Here is a 21,026-nt window from a genome sequence, read left to right as displayed (position 1 = left end):
TCTATCTTTTGGGTAGTCGACTTGTCCCCAAAGGGCCATTCATTACAAGGCCAAACATTTAAGGGTATGTAAACTTTTGATCAGTGCCATTTGGGTGATTTCTGTTATCATTATGATTTAAAAAGGAGCCAAACAACTATGTGATAATAAATGGCTTCATATGATCACTATCCTTAAAAGACAGTTTTTTTGCATGATCAGTGATATTTTCAAAATCAATGTCAAAATTTCACAATTTCTGCCAGGGTATGCAAACTTTTGAGCACAACTGTATATGTATATATATATATATATATATATATATGGACTTAAATATGCTTCATTTTCTGTATGCAAAATATAATTTCCTGTTTTGATTTTAAGGTGAAATATGACCCTTATATTTTCTTTACGGGTGTCGTGAGACTCACCCTGCCTCCCATATGTAATGACACTAATGTCTGCGAATGTGAGTGTGTGGTGAGCTAAAGTGTGATGGATGTGAGTGGTTGTGATAAGTGTGGGTTTGTGGGACTGTGTCAATTTGGGTAATATTAGTGGTTAGCAGGTTTATGTAGATTGCATACATACAAATCAATCTTCAACCAAAAACACACTCTCTTCCAATCAAGTATAGAAAATAAGGCTCTGTCAGTTTAAACGACACACATGCTTTCCAAAGCCCACACGATTAGTCATAATTTCATTAGATTGAAGGCCAAAATAAAAAGAACTTGGCAGGGTTCTACTAATCAATGCATCACTCTATAACTGCTTGTGTCACGATTTGCTCTGAAGAACAGACAAAATGCGAGAAATCTCTCCAATTGACTGGCTCATTGATTTCTTTCCAACTCTGAATGCCTTTTTCCATTTTCCCCCCTCTGACTGTTGTTTAAGGTACAATTTTTGGCCATGTCAGGGGATGTCATTCACGTCTGCTTGCTGGCAATATTGAAGGTCATTTTCTGTCAGGACCACAAAACAAATGGATACACACACATCACATAAACACACACAAATACTCCAGTGTTTTCTGCTGTCCTGACAGCTGTGGGTATAATGTTGCATTTTATGCTGATATGAGATATATGACTTCCACCTGAATCCACACACACACCCAAACACTCACACAGCCTCATTTTTTTGGTTTAGTAGATGGATAGCTCACCTATTTTCCTAGTCTCTCTGTTTCTGTGCAAGGTATTTTTTCTTGACCTCTTGAAGTTCATGGGCCAGACGATCAGTCTCATACTTGTAGTCCTCTGATTGGCTCTTGTGCATGTTGAGCTCAGCTGTAAGGGCCTGTAGAGAAAATATAGGGTTAGAAGTCAAAATGTTGTTATAAAACAAATAGTTCCATTCGTGTAATCTAAAATCTGATGGGACAAGCAATGTTTCCGACTGATAAATATTTGTTCTATGCATGCCTGTGAGCACAAATTAGCTGGATTCATTGTTAATGCGCCAGGTTGCTGCAAATTTGCTTCACAACAGAAATGTTTGGATCATATTTTTTAAATGATTGTATTGCATGGCCTCTGTTTTTGTGCTTCCAGTTACACTGCAAACCATCTTAATATCGCAAAGCATATAATTTATTAATTATTAAAAGCATTTATTAATTACTTTCTAATGTTACCTAAAGGTGTGCTCACCCTACAGTGTCCCCCTCTTTGCACTAAATGTATCAAAGTTTCTGACATCCAAGGAAGCTCCTAGTTGTACTGTAGGGATCTATCACTGAGGATGTGTTCTGCTGAAACACATGGTCACCTCATCTCTCCCTCTGAGCAATGAAGTGATTTCCTCTGCGGCTTCTCATTGATCTCTGTCAATTTTTTGCACATATCAGTCAAGGTCTAATTGTCTTTCCTCCAATGTGCTTGAAGCCCAGAGCTCAGCCCAGAGTTCAGTAATCACAAGAATGGACAGAGGAAGAGAGAAATGCTAAAATGAAGGAGGGATAAAGGACAGAAAGAGAGAGAGGGAAGAGGTAGAGTAATAAAAGAAGAACTGCCATATGCTCTGTGCTGCAGAGAGAAACTGGTGCTTGACTGGATGATTTTGGAAGGATATTGTACATGAGAGGAATTTGAAATGTTTTTGGTGAATTGAAAGTTTTTCCACATTAACTTGCTTATTAGGTTTTTCCATTCACGAAATTGAATGTGAATAAATTGCACATTTCACATGAAAATTGTCTAGCTGTGATGAATGGTTCATTGTTGCCACAGGTTTGACATAACTAAGGACGGGAATTATAAGGAATTTAATAATTCCGCTCTGATTCCGATTAGTCTTAACAATTCCGATTCTGTAACGTTTTTATTAACAATTCTAACTTTTCAGGAAGAAATATATATATATATATATATATTATATAATAAAAAATAGGAAATGCCATTTTTATTGGATTTATTGCCCTCAGCAGTCTGTTGCCAAATGATGAGATAATTTCAGATTTCAACATATCAGAAATAACAAACCAGAGATACATTTGATATAATTCTTGTAAAAAGTGTGTGTACACATTCTTTTAAGAGGCATAAATGCAATCAAATAATTGGTCCTACTGTTACTATATATTAAATAAAATTTTGAAACAAACAAAAACATATTTCATTTATTTATTTTTTTCTACAATTATATATTTTTTTCTAATAAAACAAAATTTGTAACGTTTAGGCACATCTTTAACTACACATTGTCAAATGAACAACCAGTCAGTAACTGTACTGCCTGTTTTAAGTGTCAGGAGCATTCAGTACAACATTACATAACATGGTAACAGTTCTTGTTTAATTTCAAGCTAGTCAGAGTCACTAAAAAGAACTGGTTTATAAGAGTCATTAGTTTGGGAACTGCATTACACTGGTTGCACTGTGTTTCATGCCATGAATTCATAAGATCTGGCTCATAAGAGTCATTTGTTTGGGAACCACACTACACTGGACACACTGTAGATTAAAAAGAACCTGCTCATAAGAGTCATTCAGTCTGGAATAGCATTACGCTGGTTGCGCATTCGATTAAAAAGAACTGGCTCATAAGAATCATTTGTTCATGAATCAAACCACACTGGTTGCTCTGCATGTTTCGTGCTGTAGATTAAAAGAACCGACTCATTAGAACCATTGGTTCCATAATCGGATTACACTGTTTCACATTGTACATTTAGTAGAGGGGCAGAAGCTGCTGACTGGCGCAGCAAGAAACACTGTCTTAGTTTTGTAGTACAATGTTCCATCCGCATCGGTGGAAAACTTATTGTCAAAAATGGTTAAGGGAACCAAAAGTCATGAGAATCATTCAATTCCGGTATTTTAAAAAATTTAACCTGAACATAGGTTAGGTTCCCAACCCTAGACATAACTGTTTGAAAGCCAGATATTTACCAAAGTCTTGCCAAATAACTCTTTGCCAGCTTTGGCAAACAGTCCATTGTTGCCAAAAGTTTGCTAAAGGTTCACCACTGCTGGTGATAAGCTGCAAACTTCTGGCAACTATTTTTGGCAAACTGTTTTTAGTTTACACAAACGCAGCTTTTGCAAGGGAAAATACAGCTCAAACAGGTTTGATGGAAATTCAGATTCAGGTTGAAAGATCTTTGAAGCAAAATATGTCCTTTTGGCACATAAATATTTAAATAAACAAAAATACTTTATCTGCTGTGAGGTTTTTATACAGCATATGATAATATGGGGCATGCTTCAATGAAAACAAATAGTCAGATGATTTACTCTTAGGCTCATTAGTGGGGCTTCTGTTCCAATGTTAACTACACTCAAGCCTGAGACTGAGTTCTGTTTATTTATAGCTTTGCCAGTGATGGTACGTAACTAATTTTAAGGCTGGTAATACATTATCAGAATGCTGAACTCCCAGCACCTCTACATTGGGGCCATCATATTTTTTAGCTCAGATACGCAAGAGATTTTTATACTCCTAACTGCAGATATTCTAATAGATCAGTTCTCAGTTTCTGCAGAGCTAAGGAGTTTTGAGTCTTTAAAGTCAGTTCCAGTCATTTCTTTAAAGAATGCCAAAGCACATTCTATTGTCCTGACTGCAGTGGCAGATCCTGAATCATTTTTCAGGATCCTTATTTTAGACATTACCTGTCAAAAGCAGACTGATCTCAACCTAAATCAAGGCCATATGGACATTATAGGGTCACCCAAAGGTCAGTGGAGACTCATAAGTTTTTAACTGCTCTTCTTTTTAATGGTACAGGAACGAAGCAGCTTAAACCAGACTAAATAATTAAAAATAACTTGAGCGCTAGCTGTCTCCAGCTGGACCTGGACTCTTAATTAAAGTGGTGAAGTAACTAATTATTCATTTTAGGGGAGAGGAGGGAAATAAGTTGAGGAGGATGAGGGGAGATGAGCAAAAGGAGGAATGATTTATGTGAGCAAAAGGCCCTCAGAACGAGGAGGAGGTCTAATAAAGATCTGGCCCCAAAAACACAAACTACTGGACCTGACAGAACACAGAACAACAAACCTATCATCACAAGACATTACCAGGGAGAAAACAAAAATAATTCTGCTAAATTTGCTATATATATATAATTTATCTTTTTTTGTAAATACTACTTTACAACTCAATTTCGATCAGTCCAACAGTGAGTCAAGAAGAGAAGACATGAGACGACACAAGTTGTGAAAAGAAGAAAAGAGATGAGAAGAAAACACAAGAGAACATAAGAGAATAGAAGAAAAGAGATGAGACCAGATGAAAAAGGAGCAAAAGAGATTAGAAGAGACTAGAAGAGGCAAGAGATGAGTTAAGAAGAGATAAGAAAAGAAGGGACCACATGAGAAGAGAAGAGATGAGAAGAAACGAGACAAGGAAAGAAGAAAAGAAACAAGAAGAGAAGAGACAAAAAAGATGAGAAAAAAGAAAGGAGACAAGAAGAGATGAGAAAAGAAAAGACAAGAAGAGACGACAAAACAAGAGATGAGAAGAAATGAAAAGAGAAAAGAAAAGAGATGAGACTAGAAGACGAGAAGATGAGACAAGACGAGAAGAGACAAGAAGAGACGAGAAAAAAGAGTAATAGGAAAAGAAGAGAAGACAAGAGATGAGACATGACAAGATGAGAAAAGAAGAAAACAGATTAGATGAGAGAGACAAGACAAGAAAAGAGATGATAAGGGAAAAGAAAAGATAACATGAGATGACAAGAAGAGATAAGAAGAGACTAGATGAGAATAGAAAAGAGATAAGAGACGGGAAGAAGCAAGACATGAGTCAAGAAGAGATGAGAAAAGACAAGACGAGATGAGATGAGAAAAGAAAAGAAAAGAAAAGACAAGAAGATACAAGACTACAAAAGAAGAAAAGAGATGAGCAGATAAGGGAGGAGACAGGAAGAGAGGATATAAAACAAGAAAAGAAGAGAAAAGAGATGAGACGTGATGAGATGACAAGAGACAAGACGAGAATAGACAAGAGAAAAGGGGAAAAAACAAGAGAGAAGACAAGAGATTAGATGAGAAATAAGAGAAGAGATGAGACAATAAGACAAAAGATGAGAATAGACAAGACAAGAAAAAACAGATGAGAAGAGAAAGGGAGAGGTGAGACAAGAAGAGGTATGAGATGAGTCAAGAAGAGATGAGAAGAGACAAGACTAGAAAAAACGAGAAGAGATGAGAAGAGACAAGACGAGAAAAAGCTAGATGAGAAAAGAACAAAAGAGATGAGATGAGAAGAGAGGAGAGGAGAAAAGATGAGAAGGTAGATAAGATGAGACAAGATGAGAGAAGACTGAAAAAGAAAAGAGATGAGAAGAGACAAAAAGAGAAAAGAAAAGAGATGAGATGAGAAGACAAGAGACAAGAAAAAAAGGAAAAAAACAAGAAGACAAGAGATGAGACAAGATGAGAAAGAATAGAAAAGATGAGCCAATGAGAGAAGAGAAGAGAAAAAAAGAGAAGAGAAGAGAAGAGAGAGAAGAAGAGAAGAGAAGAGAAGAGATTCAACCTTTCTTCATTAAGACAATTTATCTTACACATTAACATCTTTCACACATTTAGATTAGTATAAAATTCATAATTTAAAAACAAAAATGAAAACAGATTAAAATTGTATAAATACATGCATTTTTCAAATTCAGAATGTTTTAAATATTTAAAATGAGCTGTTCTTCAACAATGCAACATAATATTTCATTTAAACACCAGTTCTCTAAAAGTTGTCAAATCTCTCACCAGTTCATAATAGGCAAATTCCATCCTCAATCTACTTGCAACTAAGCCTCTCAACATTTTCTCTGGATCCACTCCACCTATCCCCAGTACCTTGTTTTTTCTAGTTTTCCAGATTGCCAACTTGGCTGTACCCAAAACATAGTTCAACAGACAAAAAGTTGCCTTTCTTGAAAACCTATACTTCACTCCTCCTTTGAAAGTATGTTCAGAAAAACTCTCACCAAAACCTTAAAACCACTTAGTCAGTAATCTAAAAAGCCCTTACAATCGTCTGCAATGCAAGAACAAATGTTCCACTGTCTCTTCCAGGCTACAGTTCCCTCACTCACCACTGACTGCTGGATTTAGGTGTGCCACATGTCTGTTTGTATCTATTGCCCTGTGTACAAGTCTCCATTGCAGATCTGCAGTTCGCTTCTCTACAGGAGGCTTATACAGGGACCTCCACTGATCTTTTAAGGGGAAGTCTGGCCCAAACCATCTTGTCCATCTTAATGGTTGCCGCTTTTTCAATGCTACTTGATGAATTGTAACACAAAAGCAATACATAACTTTCTTAGGCATTTATTTAAGTGTCCATGGTCCAGCAGTCTCAGGATCCTCCCATGAGGAGTCTCCTAGTTCACTGTCCTCCTTAAGATCACATACAGGGACAATCCACAAGTTTGGGTGAGAAACGTCCATCTGTTCATTTAAAGCTCTCCTCTGTATTGCTTCAAGGTAATGTCCAGGTAAAACAGAGTGTACTCCCTCTAACAATTTTGAAGCCAAGCGTGAAGACCTTAGTCCAGTTATGACCATTATCTCCTCACAGCTCAACAGATCCCTCAGCTTTATGCAGTTGTTCCTCAACATGTTAGCTCGCACACCCTCCAAGGACAACAATGTGCTATAAATTATAGGGTTATGGAACAATGGTTCCTCCAAAACCCAATGTGTGGAGAGGTGAGACTCTCTTCTAATGTTGAAAGTCTTTTTCCATGCTTGTAACATTGAATGATAGTATGGAGTAATCCTGATCAGGCCCACCTCTTGAAGTTGTACCCAAAAAAGATGTATATCATAATTGAAACCCCCTGCTCTTCACAAAATTGCACCTGCTGTCTGAGTCAATGTCAAATCAGTACTATAGAGAAGTATCTGGATTGCCTGTACTCAAAAAGCCTGAATTCTGCTCCTTACATCCACCAATACCTGCCCTCCCTCATGAGTAGGCAGGTAGAGCTGTGCAGAATGAGCCCAGTGTTTCCCACTCCAAAAGAAATCCACCAGTCTTTTTTGTATATTAGTGACTAAATCATCCAGGGGCTCCATTACCATCAATCTGAGCCACAATATGGAGACAACCAAGTTATTTGCAACCAAGACCCTCACCCTGTAAGATAATCATGGTAACATCCATTTACATCGAGACAATCGGGCAATCACCCTATCCAGCACTCCTTCCCAATTTTTCTCTTGAAAACTAGACACACCTAAAAACACAACCAAGGCTTTAAAGCCCTCTCTACCCCATTTTAAACCTCCTAGTAACTCTGGAAGCCCTTCAGTTACCCACTGACCTATCGCATACCCTATGCATTTGTCCCAGTTAACTTTAGCAGAGGATGCCTTCTCATAGACCTCTAGGCTCTTTGTCAGATTATTTACATCCTCTTTCCCATTTATAAATACAGTTATGTCATCTGTATAGGCTGACAGTGCAATTCCATTATACAACCCCAATTCTGAAAAAGTTGGGACAGTACGAAAAATGCTAATAAAAACAAATGTGTAAATTAAATTCACCCTTTGCTATATTGAAAGCACTACATCTAAACATTATATGATATTTTACATTGTAAATTTCATTGTTTTTTTATGTACAATAATTTCAAATCAGATGATTGCAACACACTCTAAAAAAGTTGGGACAGTCGAGTGTTTACTAATGTGAAACATCACCATTTCTTCTAATAACACTTATCAAGCATTTAGGCACTGAAGACACAAGTTTGTTAAGTTTAAAAAGTGGAATTTTCCCCCATTCATCCATTATGCAGGACTTCAGCTGCACAATTGTATGGGGTCTTCGTTGCCATCTAATGCGCTTCATAATGCACCACACATTCTCAGTTGGAGATGGTCAAGACTGCAGGCAGGCCAATCTAGCACCCGCACTCTCTGCTTATTTGGCCAGTATGTGGTTTGAAGTTGTCCTGGTGAAAATTACGGGACGTCCCTGGAAAAAAACAGTGCTGGATGGCAGTATATGCTGCTCCAAAATTTGTACATATCTGTCTGCATTAATGGTGCTCTCACAGTTGTGCGAGTTTCCCATGCCATGGGCACTGACAAACATCTTTTAAAATAAAAAGATTATCCATGATGGATCGTTCAGGAATACAGTATGTCTGATCACTGTGAATAACTGTATCCAGGTAACATTTCAACCTATTGCTAAACACTTTGCCAGTATTTTGTAGTAAGTGCATAACAGAGAAACAGGTCTCCAGTTCTATAAAAATCCTAAATCCTCTTTTTTTTTTTTTTGGTAAAAGGGATAGTACAGTCCCATCGGCAGCTACTTGGTAGGATTCCGTTTTCAAAATATTCTTTCATTACCTCAAGAAAATCGCCTAAAACAAGAGAAATTCCAGAAGTGTCAACAGAATTTTGCAGATAACCCATCAATTCCAGGCCCAAGGAGAGCTGCTTAACTGTGTCTTTGAGTTCCTTCAAGCTAATATCACAATCCAAGGGTTTTTTTTCTGTTGGGGTTGCAACTGTGGAAGATCTTGAAACAGATTTGAAGCATTCTCATAGTGACACTGCTCAGATCCAAAAACTTCAGAATAAAAATCCACTGTTTCAACTGGATTATTTGTAATTGTTCTATTGGGGTGCCGCAAATGTAGCATAGTCTTTTGTGGAATCACATTTCTCTCAAGCTTAAAGACGTATGCACTGGGAGCATCCATTCCCTTGATTGAACAAAATGTTGACCTTATTAAGGCTTTTAACTTGTTCTTGCAGAAAATATCTCAATTCCAACCTTTTTACTAATCTTTTACTAATCTTAGATCTTTCATTTATCCCATCCTCATTAGCAAATAACACTTTTTTCCCATTTCTCCTATTTCTTCTTGCAAATTTTGAACTGTATCTTTGACTTTAAATGACACTTGTGACACATAATTTTGACAAAAAGTTCTGTGCATTTTACCAACCTCCCACCATTAACATTTTTGTAACCTCCACTTTTCCCATAGGCAAGTAAACTTTTCATGAAAATATTTGTTGTGTAACAATTTTTGTTAAAATGCCAATAGTAATGTGATCTTAAGGTAACTTTGTTTATATCAATGGTTAAAATATGGTGATCAGAAAAACCATTAGGACTAATAATAACATCCATCACTCTATTATTGAACCAATTACTCAAATATATCCTGTCCAGTCTGGCTTGCTAATTACAGTATCACTGCATGTATACTGTTTTACCTCATTATTTCTGTTTCTCCAAACATCACTTAAATCACACTCCTGAATCACCTGAGAAAGTACCACACCTGACTAAAAATGCAGCTCATCTGCATTTCTATCTGTCACACATGAACATGGAGAGTGATGTAGTTTGAACCCAAATGCAGAGTTTAATGTAGAATCACCAAAAAAATGTCTAATATAACTAGGAAGATGATGGGTACAATGATAAACACAACAATGAGATAAATGTACATACTAATATAGAAGAGACTAGATGATGAATGATGAAACACGAGGGAATATATACAGACATGGGAAATGACAGCACAAGGAACAGCTGGGAACACTAATGGGAAACAGGTGAATGTAATGATGACGTTGCCTGCTGGGAAATGTAGTGTGGGGGAAAAAACTACCACATAAAAGTCCATGAAAGTGTCAAACTAAGAGTCCATGAACATAAAGGTATGGTGACATGAAGGGATGGTAACATGAAGGGGTGTGACACTATCAAGTTTAAAGTCCTCTGTACAGTTCTCCAGCCATAAGTACACAGGTGTCTTTATCACATTGATGAATAAAATTTTTAATTTTCAAAAATAATGCAACACGCTCTGAACCAGTATTAGGTGCGTACACATTAATAAATAAAAACATTATACCTTCCACCTCTGTTTTAATCAATAGAGTCCTCCATATCTGTACTTCTTCTACTGTTAAAATATCAACAGCTAATCTTTTTGAAAAAAGAATGGCGACCCATGACTTAAAACATACTTCCCATCCCACCACAAACCCCATTCTATTTCATATTCAGAGTGAGTTTCTTGCAGCATAATTATATCAATATTTCTATCACTCATGAATTCTGATAACACTGCCCTTTTATTCTGATCCCTTGCTCCATTTATGGGAAAAAACAGTAAAGAGCAGGAGTTGAAAGGATAGAAAAACTCCCATTGTAGTTTACTATTTATTTGAAGATTTTCTTAATTTTGTTAACAACTTTCTCAGACGGAACATCATTTTCTAATTTAACATGTCAAGCCCAACATTACGTTGCAATTTCGTAACGGATTCCACAAATTTGTCGACATCAGGGAAAAAATATTTCACGTCTTCAGTTTTTCCAGATGTCTCATCTAGGAAATCATTAATCTCTTGCAGAGAATAAAGCTGATCTTCCCAATTTCAGAGACTCCTGACACCAAAGACAGTGTGTCCTCATCTCTCGTTTCATATCTACTATCATCCTCTGGTACCACGGTTGTTAGTGTGTTTGATATAGATGGCAAATTGTCATTAAGCATCTCATTTCCATCTGTGTTCTCAACCTCAACACTCAAACCAGCTTCAGCAACAGTTTTTTGAATTTCTACAGACTGATTTTCTTTTTCTACCACATTTCCTTGTTTATCAACTTCATTATTCACACTCTCACATGCTCCGTTCATGGCCTGTTCTACTACTACTCTCACAGTTTTGGTCTTTTCAGTTTGTTTAGCTTCAGTTCCCTCACCAAACTGTTTGCCATCTTCCCTAGTGAACATCTCAACATTACCTTCCACATTAGTACTCTGGTACGCACTTAACTCCGTGGCGGAGTGGACGCTATTCTCGCACCCGCCAATCGAGATTAACACGCAGTATAATTTATGTGAAAAATTACTATGTGTAATATATTATTTCCTAAAATTTAACAAGTATAGAATAGAAAAACACAGTTTGAAATAAAGTAATAAAGTATAAGCAGACAGCTGAAACGATCTTCCCCACCACACCCTCCACCGCTCTCCTGCATCTCGTAAGAGAAGAGAAGAGAAGAGAAGAGAAGAGAAGAGAATATATCCATGAAAACAATGTAAAAATCCTCCGCTCTGCTGAACATCTATTGTTAGAAATACCACATGCTCAATCTTTTTTTCACCTTACATTTTGAGCCTCTTGAAGACTTTTTTTGGGGATTATTGTTTGTTCACCCTCAATAAAAAAAGAAGCATCATCGAGATCTCTTGTTTACCATTAGTCATATCGAACGCTGCCACTCTTTCATACATGCCTCAAAAGAAAAATTCTCCAGCTGGATTCAGATGCCTGACAGCTAATTCATTATGTAAGTTGGCGTTAATTATAGGAACACTTGAAGAAAAGATAGATGAATAGCCAAGATCATCTAATGACACATCCCACTCACACATACACACACATCTACCATTGATGTTGCTAATTAGAAAGGGAGTACTGACCAGTTTGAACTCATCAATGCTAATAGATGCAGACTGTCTGGTGTCTAAGATGATCACTAATATAAAGGCTCTGAATTTTCAACGGAATTTAAATGATGCGCCACAGGAGAAATCATGAATTCAGAAGGTTTAGACCATCTGAAAGAAGATCGTTTAGGATCAAAAGAATCTGCATTCCCAATGAAGATACACTCATGGCCTTAACAACTGCAAAATTGTTTTTTCCCTCAAACACAATGCTAAACACACTCACAAAATATAGATTTATTGTAAAGCCCGGAAGATTACCAGATTTTCCCTCTAAAGCTTTTTCTCAAGATTAGTGCTGTCCTTTTTCGCTCTAGCCCTCTCTTTTTGACTTTTCTTTATCGCCATGGTGGCCATTTCTTCTTAATTTCATCAATAGTGAAGTGAGTGTGTGTGTGTGTGTGTGTGTGAGAGAGAGAGAGAGAGAGAGAGAGAGAGAGAGAGAGACAGTCAATGAATGATTTATGACTGAGAAGTTTCTGGACTCTGATATACTGACTTTTATAGGATTACATTAAGGCAGAGATCAAATCCAGTCTCTGGCTCCACCTTACACCAACTCTCTCGCTCTCTCTCCTGCAAACATCTGCGCTAGTAATATTTACCAAAGAACACATCACTTTTGCATCCGAAAACATATTTCATGGACCTATGTGGGATGACCTTTGATAATTCTATTGAACTAACATGTGTGTTCAACAGAAAGGATGCCCACCAACCTGTCTATCTCTTCCTAGCTGTTATTTCTGCCTGTCATATTATATTTATCTTGAATAAAACACACAGAATAACGTCAATGTACATATTTTGGCACCTCAGTTTCCTGAAGAATATGTTTTTGCTCAGAAGTTGCTCTTTTATAGCTTGGGATTTAAAGTTGCACTCAGTAGCTTTTTGCTCATGTCATCTTGGACTTACAGTGACACCTAGTGGTGTGGATGCAGCATCATTCAAAATCAATAGTAGAAATTCACTATTCACAATCAGCCATGATTAATTTAATCCAAGAGTAAAAGTGTCCAATAGCAAGACTTACTGAGTTACTGAGATTAAGTGAGTAGTATTCAGCTGGTCATGTGATTCTAAAATGGCAGCCTCCATGAGGGCACCCCCATGCCCCATGTAGAATAAAACAGCTTTCATGAGGTTACTAATATGACTAGAGTCCTCATCTCATTTGAGTGGTCATGATTTTATACATATGTTTCAAAATTACAATTCATTTCTTTAGGAGTAAAACTTTTTTAATGGGGAAAAAATTACTGAGTGCACCTTTAACGGAGTTCTCAGTTAAGTTTCATTTAGTCTTGCAAAGCTGGACTTGAATATCAGCATAAAGTCCGGTCTACTTTGCAGCTTATTCTAGCCAAGAAGCAGCAATTTAAACAGGAAGAGGATGTTTGACTGTAAAGCAACCAACCACAGTTCACTTTGTTTTTATTTGTCGATTAGTGTCAGGAAAATCAGATATCAATCACACCACAATAATATATCGGTAATTAATAAAACAGTAGCACATTAAAATAACCCTTTTCCGTTGTACAGTCAAATATACTTGTCAATTTTGATCATAATTTGTGTCCATCCATATTGAATAAGCACCGATTATTTCAGAACAAAGTGTGTACAGTTCTAATTCAGTATATGGAATTTAATTTGATTTACTAATTTACTAAATGCCTAATAAAAAGATAAATAAATAAATAAATATAAAAAAAAAATGCTTCAAAAATATATGTATATCTTTCAAAGATTTGATGCCATGGGCCTTAACAAGCTTAGACTATGCCAGCAATTAGTTCTTGAGAAACGCTCTATCAATTGATAAGTACCTGTGCATCCAGACTCACGGAAGTTGTGTAAAATACAGCCAATCAGATTAATACTCAGTACGTTTACATGCACATATATATACATTATAATTGAGCTACATTGGATGTTCGTGTAGTCAAGAATCGAGAGTAAACATGACACAATGCTTAATCAAATATTTGAAGAAAAGAATCCAAATAGGCGAGTCAAATACACATAGTGCGTCACGCTGTCTTTCGAAGCATGTGTACAATGCAGTGGCCAGTTATGGTCCAATTACAGTGTAGCTATACATGTTGGATAAAACCCAGCTACAATAGCATTATCTAGGTTTGTTAGTACAACTTCACAAAAATCAGACTGGTACGATTTTAGTCAGACTAAAGCGTTTACATGCCATTTTAGAAAGGAGCATTATTGTTTAAATCAGACTAAAATCAAACCTTTAAAGTGCAAGTAAATGTACTGAATGATGATTTTAGCCAGCTCTTGCAATTTTAGTGTGTAATTTTAGAGTTCCATCTGTATCAACCAATTTCTCAGATATTTCTCCATCAAATCCTTAATTAAGTAAAAATACAAATGAATGAGACAATTGTTGACACTAAAAGAGCTAAACAGATATTTTTGATCACTGCGGACAATTAAATCAATTGAGATGTTAAAAAAAGAGCTAAATTTTAAGCTTTTCAACTAAAACATGAAATGACACATGAATGTGTTTTTACAGGGCTATATCCTATCCTGAAAGGTACCCCAATTTTTATTGATATGCCACCTAGAACAGCAATGTACACAACTCTATTCTTAGACCACAGCAAAAAGCTCTAGATTAAATGATCTACGGCAAAGCAAATCCCATGTACGCCTGAGGCAAACCAAGTAGGCACGATGCTACCTGCTAAAAATGTGCTTTTGCCACCTGAATAGAAAAAAATTTTTTTTTCCATAAATACTATCATCTGAATTTATCCATCCTCACTGAGTCAAAGGAAATGACAAAGAATACCTGGCTCTCTTCCAATGACCGTATCCGATCTTAAAATCCTTATCTCTCTTTTTCCTCCCTCTCTTTCTCGCTTTCTTGTTTCCCCTATTGCATTTCCATCTCTCTTTTATCCAACCACATATTTCAATAGCCTGCATTCATCCTCTTATGTAAGAAATATTTTTATACTTTGCAGGGTTCCAGACTAAAAAAAATTACTTAGGAGCCATTGGCTCCTAAACTGAAACATTAAGGAGCCAAATGGCTGTTTCTAGTAGCCAAATCACAAAATTACTCAATTTAGATTGCTGTTCAGAAACCAGATAGAAAGCCAAAGAAAAGGAAGACAGCTGATAACCCATTAATCAGAGGTTTAATAAACAGTATATACAGTTGAGAAGATAAGTTTGCATTCTCTTTTGTCTCATAAATGTTTACACCCCTTTCATAATTTATAGAAATATAAGAGACAAAATATTTTTTTTATTTAGTACTGCTCTTCAGAATCTACATTACAGATATTTGCATACTGTGTAAAGGTTTTAGGCACTTAAGATTAAAAAAAAAACATTTGTCTTAAGATGGTTATTTATATCTTCAGCTTTAGTGTCAATAGGAAAAATACATTTTAGACTCCAAAACATTACTTTACATTACTATATATATATATAATTGTAATTGTTTTAAAATATTGCTTTAGTCTTTCTTTACTCTTACTAGGTGGCCCCTGACACAGAGACTACAAGAGTGCAAACTGAATGAAATCCCAGATGCAGTTTTTTGTGTTACTCCAATCCCAATCACTAATTACCAGGAGAAAAAAAGTGGTACACAATACGGGACTTTTAATAATAAAGAAGACTGAAATACACTTGGGACTCTTATTTTGAAATGTTTGTGATCCCAGTTGTGAGCTCACTGATGGCTGATTCGCAGAGAAAGTGAATCTGATTCAAACTGCTAACCTGAGCTCCTGAGTTCAAACCTGCAGTTCTTATCAGGTGATTCATGAAAAAGATCCGGTTCAAAAGAGTAATTTGTTCACGACTCTCTCGCACTGGATTTGTTGCTGTGTGCGGTGCAGCGAGCTCATCAGAAACAGAACAGGTGAAAAGCGGCTCGAGACACACTGGTGGTGCACGCTCTAAGATGTATTCAATAACTCACAAGTTGGTATCTGATGAAACCGCATATGAAAGCACACAACCCGACTCTCGCCAGTGGCAACCATTGTCGCAATCAATCATTTTTGGTCACATTTGCAACCATTTTAAAAGTCTGGAGCCCTGCTTTGTTAGGAAACTTAAAGACCCCCCGAAATCACCAGACAAGCACAGTTTTCTGTCCTTTGTTGTAAAGGAATTTGGGGCAGGACATAGCATAAGGCTAATTAAATATTAATGAAATAGTCAAAAGACTTTAGTTACATCAAAGACATGAACCATGATCTGCCACTTGCTAGTTGGTTGCATGTGCATTTAAGGGGAGGGACATTCTCATTCCAGAGAGCATTAGATTGGGCAAAAATCAGTGTAGTGCAACATGAGTCATCAATATTTTGGGGTTATTTTATTGGAAAATAGAATTTGAATTTCAAATGTGTATATCTGTCAATTTTGTCAATTTTTAGGAGTACACTCATATTAAAATTGCTTCAATGGTAGTAGAAATGGATTTAAAGCCATAAAAGTGCAAATTTAGAATGTTTATGGGGCATTTAAAAAAGAGGAAAAGCAGCCAAGGCAGACCACCCCCCCCCCCCCCCCCCCCAAAAGAAACACAGGAAGTCACAGTGCATCATAGCCTCATTCTGACTTCGTTTCCTCCATTTCAGCCTGAATAATCAGAATGGACCACATGACACTGCATTCACCTGAAGTAACCCACTAAGGCTCACAGAGTTGCTCTGCTGTCCTGGATCCCCCCATGTGCCACAGTGTTCAGTAGACAATGAGTGTTTTAAAAGCAAACAGATGTTTTCTGTGTCACTCTGTTCAGAGATGAAAAAGACATGCTTTGGGTGACAGTGACAGGAACACACAATCAATTTTTGCACACCCACAACAGTTTTGTCTACCAAAGAACTCGGACAATTGCAAGTCTGTCAGCTCGTGCCGGCTCTAACCTGCCTAACAACTGTGACATCCTCCCTTGGCAGCTAGAGAAGATTTTGACATTGACAATGGCTTATTTTTTTATTTTTATTTTTGGAGCAAAAGTTCTGTCACAAATGAGTGAAGTGAGTCACAGTAACATCTCAGAGAGAGCAATCAACAGGTTTGGTGTATAATTACAACATCAGTAAGGTCATCATTACTGTATCCACACAAGCTGCAGGTTTGCTGTTGAGTCCAAAATAATTTGAGTGTGAATGTCATCACTGAAATTTTAATGTAGAAATTCAGACAATGGTGTAACTCATTATCAGAAGCAGTCTCAAATTCTTAAACTGTAGACTAAAACCACAGAAAATAATTATTTTAACTGAATTTTATTTAATCAATTAATTTAATTTATTAATTGTAAATTATATTAAACAAATAACAAATTTAAACAAAAGCCATCTGTTAGTTACCTTTCTGGACTTACGCGTTCATGCGCAGTCGTGCCAGTATAAAGATTATAGCAATTTTTACCTTCTATAAAACAGCCGGTAAAATAATCCCAGGTTAAGGTAAAAAAAAAAATTTGAATCTGAACTGTCTGTGAGCCCTTGGCTTTAATTATTTTGTTTCCTAAGTTCTCCATTTGTCTGAAGATGTTGCAGAAAAAAAGACGCGCTTGACGATTTAAGATTATCTGACTGTTGCGAATGGACAGATGCATGTTTTTATGCATTAAATGCAATTAAGTGTTTATATACCCATGTAAAAGAGAAACAAACTAGCATGTTTTCTTTTGATTAGGGAAATTAATGCACAAGCACATATTGTTATTTGAACAGAGTGAAGGGGAGAAATTAAGTGTTGTTCGGACACTGCAGCCTCTCGTTTCTGAACATGTTTTCGGGAGGTGCATACAAAAAAATACATTGTGAAGGATCTCTGTTCGTCTGGGAAAGGAGGATTCAGGAACCGGAGAAACAAACAACAAGATTTTAATGAGACACCAACTTAAACTGAAACATAATGACACACACATACAGAGCGGCCACATGCGTCTCTCTCTCTCTCTGGCGTCCCCGGCTCTTCCCTTATCTCCCTCCCGCTGATTAGGCAAATCAGCAGCGGGCATGCATCCTGTGGCCAGGCCACACCCTCTTCTTCGCCACATTCCTCCACTGCCCAATCCAGCTCAGGGTGCCATCCGGACTGGCTTACTCCACCCCCCCACCCCCATCTCTGAAGGGGAGACACTGCCCTTCCAGCCATTTTGCCACCCGATGGCCATCCCCCCCTCCTGTGAGTCTGAGAGAGACGAGGGGAGGGAGAGAGAAAAGAAAACACTCTTCTTCGGCTCCCGCAGGCACGCCAGTCCTCAGCCACTCTTCCGCCCCCTGGCGGACGACAGCCGCTCCTGCCTCCCCTGGTGGACGGCAGTGGTTCCTCTGCCTCCTGGCGGATGGCAACAGCTCCTCTTCCTCCTCCTGTCAGATGGCAGTGGCTCCTCCATCTCCTGGCGGATGGTAGCGGCGAGTTCTCCCAGACAGCATGCCCTTCCTCCTTTCCCGGGTTTCGGGACCAGTGTGAAGGATCTCTGTTCATCTGGGAAAGGAGGATGCGGGAACCGGAGTAACAAACAACAAGACTTTAATGAAACACCAACATAAACTGAAACATGACACACACAGAGTGACCGTGTACGTCTCTCTCTCTCTCTCTCTCTCGCTCTCTGGTGTACCCGGCTCTTCTCTTATCTCCCTCCCACTGATTAGGCAACTCAGCGCCGGGCGTGCATCCTCACAGCCCGGCCACGCCCTTCTCCTCGTCACATACTGTACATAATGTGAACACATTGTCCATATTTTTAATTAAAGATTGTAATATAAATTACAGGCTCGCTAATGTCTCCAGTTGTGTTTTAGGTAGGTGTATCTAGGATTGCTTCCTAGATTCAGTGCGAGTTTCAAACCTGGGTCTCCCATGCTGCTGCTGCTGATGCGTGACCGGAAGCGCATGCTGTAGACGTTGTAAAAATCTCTTACAGGACATGCAAAACTATTGCATGGGAATGCAAAACCTGCTATGGGAAAACGCAAAACTACTTTAGAATAAAAATTCCCTCCCTGCCCTCTGAGGAGCTCCATACAAAAAGAGACAATTTGCCCAAAAAATGAAGGTTTATCATCATTTGATGAAAGAAAGTGAATGGTGAATGAGACTCACATTATGCCCAACATCTCCTTATGTGTTCCACAGAAGAATGTCGTAATGGTCTGGAACAACATGAGGGTGATTAACTGATGATGGAACTTTCATTTGTGGGTGAACTATGTAAAGTAATTTGAAAATAGCAGATCTTATAGTAAATGGTATTGAAATCAAAAGTCTACCTATAGACTAGACTATCTATAGGATAATTTTGTTCTTACAAAAGCATGTTAAACAGAGTTTTATACCCTTTAAAAAGGTTATAAGGTTTCAGGTGGATTAAAATATATCCTAAATATTTCCCTTCAAAAAAGTCATAAATATACTTGCAACAAGCCATACATTACATAACTGAACCTGAGTATGTAAAAACAAAATCAACTTGGAGAAATAACTGACTTTGCTCACAAGAGCCTCTCAATATTTTAAGGGATCACTGCTAAAAACCAGAAGTGCTGATATGTCCATAGCACAGTTCAAATGAGAGTGTGTACAGTGAACAGTTTTTCATGTGTTTAAAAGACAGGGAGAGAGAGGTTTGAGGAAGAACACAGAATGGCTGAAGCATTCAAAAAAGTGCTCCCGCATGAGCTTTGGAAATTTAGGGTCATGACCCAGTTCTGACTGCTGGATCTACTGCAATTCATAATAACGCTTTGGCTTTCTGTCTATCCAAATGAAAACTTCGGTTCGGAGAACTGAACCTAGCTCAACAGATTCTGATGCAAAAGTTTCAGAAAGACCTTACGGCACATTCATGATATGCATATAGTGTTATATAAGATTAACTGTGGTGCAGAATAAACACTGTTTAAACGCTGTTTGAAAATATACCTAGAAATAGAAAGAAACCTTTAGAAATAAATCTGGCTGCTGTCCCTCAGATGTCAATACAGCAATGTGATTCACCACTACGCATGAATAAATAGTTAACCTACTAATCACCTGTCCAGATTTGCCCGCACGAATACTAACTGACATGATATGCCCCATGCCTCTTTTATTATTGGACTGCCTCAATGCAAATAATGTAGCAATTAGATGCTGCATTGGTGAGGAAAAACAGCCCCTTTTTGTCATCTGTTCTTTGTTTGTCAAAAATTGGTGCATTGAGAATACTTAAAGACCATTCTGCCTATCTATACTCTATCTATAATGGTCATTCTATTCAAATTGGCACCTGTCTCTTTAAATAACCACCAGCGTATCTACAGGAAAACCTAAATTGTGTTTGCTGCTATGGCTTTTTAATATTGTGTTCTAAATGGTGGTATATTGTATATGCTGTCAAAATTCTTTCCGAGAACTGCTGTAAAACAATACAACAATACACTGCTGTTTAATGGTTGCAGTGGGGCTGTTTTAAAAGCCATGGAAAGCAGCACACATTTCTTCTCAGATGGCCAAAGGATCTGCCCAATAGAAATAGATTAGAGGGAACAAAATTAGAGGGAACATTGCTGTGCCCTCCTCCACAGCTTATGTAAATATTGATGGTGAGCTTTGGATTGAGCTTAAGAAGAGAATCTATTCATGACCTGAAACAAATCAAGCAAGTGTTATTTCAAATGATCTCATACCTCTGAATGTCCAGAGATTGTGAGCAAGTGTCTGTTGAGCTTTATTTGATACATTGAAAGGGCCCTTTTTAAACCGGCTGTCTGTCTGATGTTAATGGGATTTTGAAAGCCCATTTTATCACTTCTACTTCTTCTGAGCTGAAACTCTGAAGTGTAAAAGAAAAATAAAGTAATCATTCAAACTGAACTTCACCATCCATGTCTGTCCATCTCATAATGGTGACTGTAAATTGAACATCAACTTCTAGAACATTTTGTCTGTCTCCTTCAGACAAATTGAGAACTTGTCTTGTTTCTCTTGCAGGTCTATTACCTGTCTGATTAGTTAAAGGCATCATTTCATACATTTTGTATAATTAATTTTTTTCCCCTTAGGTCCACTTCTAATGTTAGTC

At 37.5% G+C, this 21,026-nt stretch overlaps 1 pseudogene; it reads right to left on the bottom strand.

The window, feature by feature from the left end:
* Window positions 1–1,158: 1,158 nt before the first annotated feature.
* Window positions 1,159–21,026, bottom strand: part of LOC127444786 (cilia- and flagella-associated protein 58-like) — a 99,812-nt pseudogene continuing 79,944 nt past the window's right edge.

Source organism: Myxocyprinus asiaticus, chromosome 8 (assembly GCF_019703515.2).
Source record: "Myxocyprinus asiaticus isolate MX2 ecotype Aquarium Trade chromosome 8, UBuf_Myxa_2, whole genome shotgun sequence".
In the NCBI taxonomy this organism is placed as follows: domain Eukaryota; kingdom Metazoa; phylum Chordata; class Actinopteri; order Cypriniformes; family Catostomidae; genus Myxocyprinus; species Myxocyprinus asiaticus.
Note: the sequence above shows the minus strand (reverse complement) of the source record. Positions and strands in the feature narration are given on the sequence as shown.